Source organism: Homalodisca vitripennis, chromosome 5 (genome assembly GCF_021130785.1).
Source record: "Homalodisca vitripennis isolate AUS2020 chromosome 5, UT_GWSS_2.1, whole genome shotgun sequence".
Lineage (NCBI taxonomy): Eukaryota > Metazoa > Arthropoda > Insecta > Hemiptera > Cicadellidae > Homalodisca > Homalodisca vitripennis.
The window spans coordinates 72,726,248-72,732,996 of record NC_060211.1 but is presented as its reverse complement, the minus strand read 5'-3'; the positions used below and the strand labels follow the sequence as shown (position 1 = coordinate 72,732,996).

Below are 6,749 nucleotides of genomic sequence, written 5' to 3'. Positions count from 1 at the left end.
TATATTGTAATATGTAATAACAATTTATCAGAAATTTTTAATAAAAAAAAGGATCACGCACGATGCCTGCGCGCTGCTTGCTCTTTTAGAAAAAAAATTAACTCGAGTAGTTCCAAATTTGAAGCCCAGATCACGTCAGTGCCCCTGATCACTAATAGGTAACTCTAAGCAATATATGACCGTCTGGCAGTTGCCTGCTCCCTATAACTGCTTTCCGGCAAGAAATTCTAGTCATTTCCTTCTCTAATTGACTATTGGAACAATATATTGTAATATGAGAAAAATCGAGGTTGACCCATATATTGCTTAGAATTACCGCAGTGAATTTATTTTACAGTGAATTCATGATATTGTACATGTATTCCATGTATATCCCAATATCCAACCGTTATTCATTTTGTAGCTTTACTTGGTGATTATTTTATCACTCTGTACAAAATTATTATGCAAGACTTACTCGTATTGATTTTATTTCAAGTCTAATAAGATACCGGCTCGTCTAATTCGTTGAACTAAATGACTTATTGGCATTTTAAATTAAGGGTTTGTTTAAAAAAACACTATAACGAGAAGTTCTTCAGTTTTGCCTACTTTTGTTTCATCCTTAATAAATATGTTTTTTCTTTTCATACAGGATGTAATGAACAGTTTCTTAGTCTGTAACTGCCTAATATTATTTTAAAATAAAACTATGGTATATCCATTTCATACAAGAATATAGCAAACGTTTTTACAAATGAAACTTATTAGTTTTTTATTTTGTTTCAAATAATACAAATAATTGGAATAAATTCATCGTGTTAACGTTACTATTTTGACCTAAAACAGATTTACATCACTGAAGAGAATTTACACTCGTTTAGTGTGTGAAAACTAGGAGTGGCAAGATACTTGCATGAAAACTGTATACTCAATTATAATATTATAGGAATTATTTAACAATAATTAAGTCAATTAAATATAAGTTTTAAATTAAACAATTCTCCAATCAGAACTAATTAGTGTCAAAGTTGCCTAAATTTCACCTGCTCATGTTCACTGACAAGACTTGGGGAAATACAAGAGAAAACTTGGTGAATTTAGGTAAGACTTTTGACACATTCTTATCTAATGACTAACACTTACTTTCGTTAAGTGTAAAACTATCACAAATTCAGCTGCCCCTCCTCTAACAGCCTGTGGTATTGATTACCGGTAATTATTTCTGAGTTATAAAAAAAGTTAATAGAGAATACAAATTTAATTAACCCTGTTTTTTTAATTAACTTTTATTTCTCAATTCTTTAAACGGGAAATTTTGTATTTTTCTATGTAATTGAATATTAAAAGTTTTCAGGAAGATTTTTTTTCTAAGACACATTAACTTTTTTAATAGTAATCGGTTTTCATTTGGAGGCAGATTACTCTTTATTTCATTCATACTGCAGCCAATTGGAAACGTAAATCGTTAATATTAAAATGTGGTTATTTATTAATAGGAAAGCTTTCGCCGAAAAAATTTGAAAAGTAATCTTTCAATTTACATATATACTTTAATTTTTGTATACTTATGTATAGTATCAGTAGGTATCGGTTACATTACATATATAGCGTCCTAATACTTCTATTTTTAACCATCACTGAACCCCAATACTAATATATGGTAAAATATTTGTGAAAAGTGTGTATGGTATTATTTTTAGTTTACTAACAAAAAATTTAGATCGAAGTTTGAATTTCTTACTAAATAAACGGGTAAATATTCTAAGCTTCCTTGAAAATTGTGTTTTTTATTAAAATACATTAATGATTTTTCTATAAGGGAGCTATTTTTATTTCGAAAACAAGAATGATTCGTGTATAAATTGAGTTTGTTACAAAATGCTTCTTTTATCTTCAGCTGCATTGGAAAATATTGAAATTATTGAAGCAAATAAATGTTCCAGTACTGTATATTATATTCTGCATACTATGCAAATGTACTCCCACCCACAAGATTTATAACTCAATTCAAAAACTAAGGCATGAGGCGCAGCTGGTTTTGTAATTTTTCGGTGGCGGACCTTAAAAATAAGTTAATATTAATACAATATTTTAACGCAAATGTCTGGGCGACGAGAAGAACAAAGATTCTATAGTCTTTCTCTATTTATCGTCCATTAAAAATATACATTCATTATCTGAAAAACAAAATATGGAATTTCCGCAAACTACTGTAGAATAGTCTTTTCATATGTTCTTAAAGGGTTACATTATCTCTTATAAATTTGATTAGAATATGAAATTATCTCCAACTCTCGGCCGTAATGAAATAGTTTATTTTGATAATTATTAAAATTTGCATTCATAAGAAATAAATTGTTTCAGGCATACAATTACCAATCAACAAAGTACTAACCGTTTCAAAAACATTATATGATTCCCAATTTGATAATATTGCTCTAAAGATAATCTTTTTGTAGCGTATAGCCTACGGCCTATAAATTCTGTTAATCGTTTATCACCCTACATATTTTACGGGCCGTTTTTAAATCTGAGTCAAATTGAAGAGTTTATAAAGTTACTTTTGTACATTTCAAGTAAATACAATAACATGAAGCAGAACAAACATTAATTTTAGCTAATTGTATATATTATTGAGGTGAAATGCGTGCTAAAATTTCAAAAATTGCTATACTGACAATTACAACTTTAAAAATAACTCTGTTCTGCAGTAATCTAACAATGCATTGTCAAAATACAACATATATACGGAAATATAAAAAGTAAAAACTATGTAAAAATTAGAACGTCTATTGGCGACCGCCCTATTCAACTTTGTTGGACATTAAAATTTGTCTCTGCTTGTGTTTTAAAGACTTAAAACCTGAAATGAATTTTATTCAACACTAATTCAACGGTATCTCGTCATACCTCAAGGTAGAATGTACCTAATGATTTCTCTAGTTTAATAATTAATGGTCACAATTAAATTGTATACAAATATTGTAAAACAAGTATAAACATTAAAAACTAAAATGTTATAAAATAATATTTAAAATATACGTTCTAGTGACTTATAGACTTGTGTTTTTACGGAAAAGGAAAGGTTTGGGGAGGGAGGGGTAACAAAAGATGGGTTGAAAAGTGACCTGCACAATCTGTATCTCAAAGGAGGAACTCTGATCATCGACACTTTGGGAACCCCCAATAAATACAGTGTGTCCAGAAAGTCATGTCACACTTTTAAATAACTTTATTTACAAAAGTATACACAGTAGGCCTACAAGAATGAGATTAACATAGGATTAAATAGTACTTTAAACAGTTCTACATCAGTTTATCTGAGCTCAACATGAGCACCATGAATCATCCTGTAGACGTTCAAGCGAACATTGATCTCTCATATTTTGATCAGGACATCTGTTTCAATCACAGCTGTGATTGGTTACTTTAAGTGTTCAAGATACGAAGTGAAAGGTAGCCTCAAAACTAAACAATTCGGTTTATAAAATGTTAATCCAGTCCATTTACATACAGAATAACAACAGCAAAGTCATACCCCTCTTTAATTTATCATTTGGCTTCAAAGCATGCAAATAGTTGAGGTTTTAACTACTAAATTTAAGTCTTTTCTTCAAACCTTTGCGAACTGTATACTTAAGGACATTCAACTCACATCCACATTGCCGCTCAGACTTTTAGGCTGCCTGTTTCCTTGAACAATCCTTACAACAAAGCCTTATCCAATCAATAAATGCTGCGTCTGTCAGAGGGATTTTTAATTTAATGAAACACTCAACGATACTTACGCTGCGCTTAAACTACAATCTAAAACGTTGCTAGCCACAAAATATACTAAACATTTTTATAAAAAGTTAATTATGGCTGTTTCCGTAAAACGTCAGCCACAGATGAGAACAGTGGGTAAGTCAGCTAATTAAAACAACACTTTATAAGCAATTGTTTTAATTTATATATCTTTCATATACCTGCGATCAATAATAGAGTAGTTATAATTAATTTATAATATGTTTTATAAATAATGTCACAAAAGTGTGACATGATTTTGTGGACACACTGTATAAAGATTTGGTCTCCCCCTCCATTGAAATGAAACTGCGGTACTGCCCGATTATAAGAATTTAACTTGAAGTAATGTCTTCTGAAAATAATATTGATCCGTCGTTTTCCTTCAATTATATTTTATATAACATTGGATCCATGGGTATTTTTGTCACGATATAATCAGTTTTAACACACAATTTTAAAGTTACATAAAGCGTGGTTATAAGAAATCAGATGTTTTTATTTGTGTTTGTTGATCGATAGCAACAAAATATAAACAATAATTTTATTAATAAACAACGATATCTCGAGAACTATTACATCTGTAGATTTAATTTTTTTTAACCCTCTTTTCTACAAAGACAAGATTCAGTTCCATGGTCCACGTTCGTCCATAGGATTTGGCTGAAATTTGAAAATTTGAATTTTGTTTAACATTTTATTTCTACTTAGACAGCATCAAGTTCGATGATGATGCGTGTCCCTCCAGGGTATTTTCTGAGCGTTAGCAAAGCCTGTTTTTAAGGGAATAAATTTATTCCCGAGAATGAATTGAGCTATAGACTTCCAATTTGTATATTCTACTATCACTCAGGGACAGGCAAATTGCTCTTCTATATATCTGTTTGTCTGATTACACTCCTCAGGATTTCTCGAGAGCCTGAGGTTTAAATAAACCTCTTTACTACATAGGAAACAGCGTGTTTGATAATGGTGCATTCCTCTTATGGAAATTGGCTGAACGTTATCGACATTTTGTAAATTCTATCTCTAGAACATTACGTAAGTAAATTTTACATGAAACTTAGTTTATACACAGACAAGATTGAGTTAGATTAGGTTGGTGTCCATGTATGGGATTTGGCTAAGTTGCATTGAAACATTACTCAGGAGCTGGACTAAATTTATTTTCTGTCTTCCCCAGCATCCGGAGAATTTTTCGATAATGAATATTTTTTTAATTTTATTCACACCTTTAGCAAAGCGTAAATATAATTGAAATTTTGCTGTCAATTAGGTGGCAGGTAAATGTTCTTTTCTTTCTGTCTTATTGTCTTTCTGTCTTGTGTAGTTCACCTCGAAAACGAATTGCTTAAGAAAAGAAAATAATTAAACTAGTTCTTGCTCATGAAAATGAAATAATTAAACTAGTTCTAGATCCCCTAAACGGCAAGCGACCTAGTGCTTATAACGTCCGTATAAAACTTTTGGTAATTAAAATTTAAATAATTAAAAATCTGTCAGTTGTTACCGTTGGTTTAACCAAATCATTCACATTTTAGTAGGAATGACAAGCACCGTAGGAGAAGTACCTAGTCAATTAATGAACGCGAATTAACTCGTGCAAGCGTGAGAGATTACAAATTGATCGAACATCTGTCATAATTAAAATATAAAATTACAATTACTTTTGAAGAGTTTATATGCTTATTGTTCTTAATTTTTCTGAAAATTAATTGTGCAAAGTACAAGTATTTTGTAGAAAAGAAACAAAATGTAAATTTTAACATCTGATTTCATTAGCAAAATGCATAAAGCGGAATGAGCTAATTTTTATGTTTTCTGTAGATAGTCTGAATTTAAGTACAAGATTTGTAATCTGTTGGACACGACTTCGACTACTGGGGGCGCACCCTTATAAAGCGAGATTACCACCTTTTAAGTGGATATAGACACAGAGGCGGATTTGAAGATTTGCCGCCCCTGAGCTTTCCACAGTTTGCCGCTCTCTCATCCCCCCCCCCCCCCCAACCAACCATGTAGGCTTACCTTGGTACCGCGGTGTGTCGACGCGACGTCGGCGGCAATGAGGCGGCCACGCTAAGATTATAATAAAACAGATTGAATTGTCAATATTGAAGTTACGCTTCTTATAGTTGCAGTTATTGTTTTTACCATACAATATGAGATGTCTCAACTTTATCAACTGACAAATTACTAAAAAATCATAAAAAGAAAGTCGAAACATTTCTATTGGATTAAGGACAATCAAATTAAAGAAGATATATTTCGCAATTACAATATAATAACTTGTCTCTGATTGTAATAATACTTTAAGAAACTCCGAATGGTTGTTTAACCAAACCCAGTTTACAAATTGTTATGTTTACAAATTTATTACAAGTAATTTTTCACATATTTTTAACTTTTGGAATAATTTAGATTTTACTTTTTTACCAAACTTCTGCCGCCCTGGACTATAGCCCATTCAGCCCATATGTAAATCGAACCCTGTAGCCTATAGACCTGGATTGTGTTATTGGCTGAGTGTTAGCGATGCCTACCACTCTCGGGGCTGAAAAATGTATCTCTGTATTTCTGTTGGCGCGATATCTCGAGAAAGACATATAGACTGTGAATTGTCCATAAAGGTTCTTTTCTATATAGGCAATATCTTGATCGTTTATGGTGCATGTAACTCCACGGGATTTGACCGAGAGTTAAAGGACATGTTCACATCGGTCTTATAGGTAATCACGAAGGAAATGAGAAAATCGCATAATAAATAAATTTGTTAACAAGCTGAGTACAATCGTATAAGATTTTAACATGTGTCGAGGCAATCAGTTTATACTAACTATCCGCAAAATATCTCTAGATAGAATTTTGCGGGAAACTTCATTTTTACTTGAGAAGAATGAGTTCTATGGTGGTGCAAGTCAATCCACGGAATTTGACAGAACATCATTGAAGCCTATCACTCAGTAGGCTGGCACAATGTT

At 31.6% G+C, this 6,749-nt stretch overlaps 1 protein-coding gene across 2 annotated transcripts in view; it reads left to right on the top strand.

The window, feature by feature from the left end:
• The window catches only part of LOC124362351, a 36,280-nt gene that overhangs the window by 1,111 nt on the left and 28,420 nt on the right, over window positions 1–6,749 (top strand). The gene's annotated exons all lie outside the window — the stretch shown is intronic.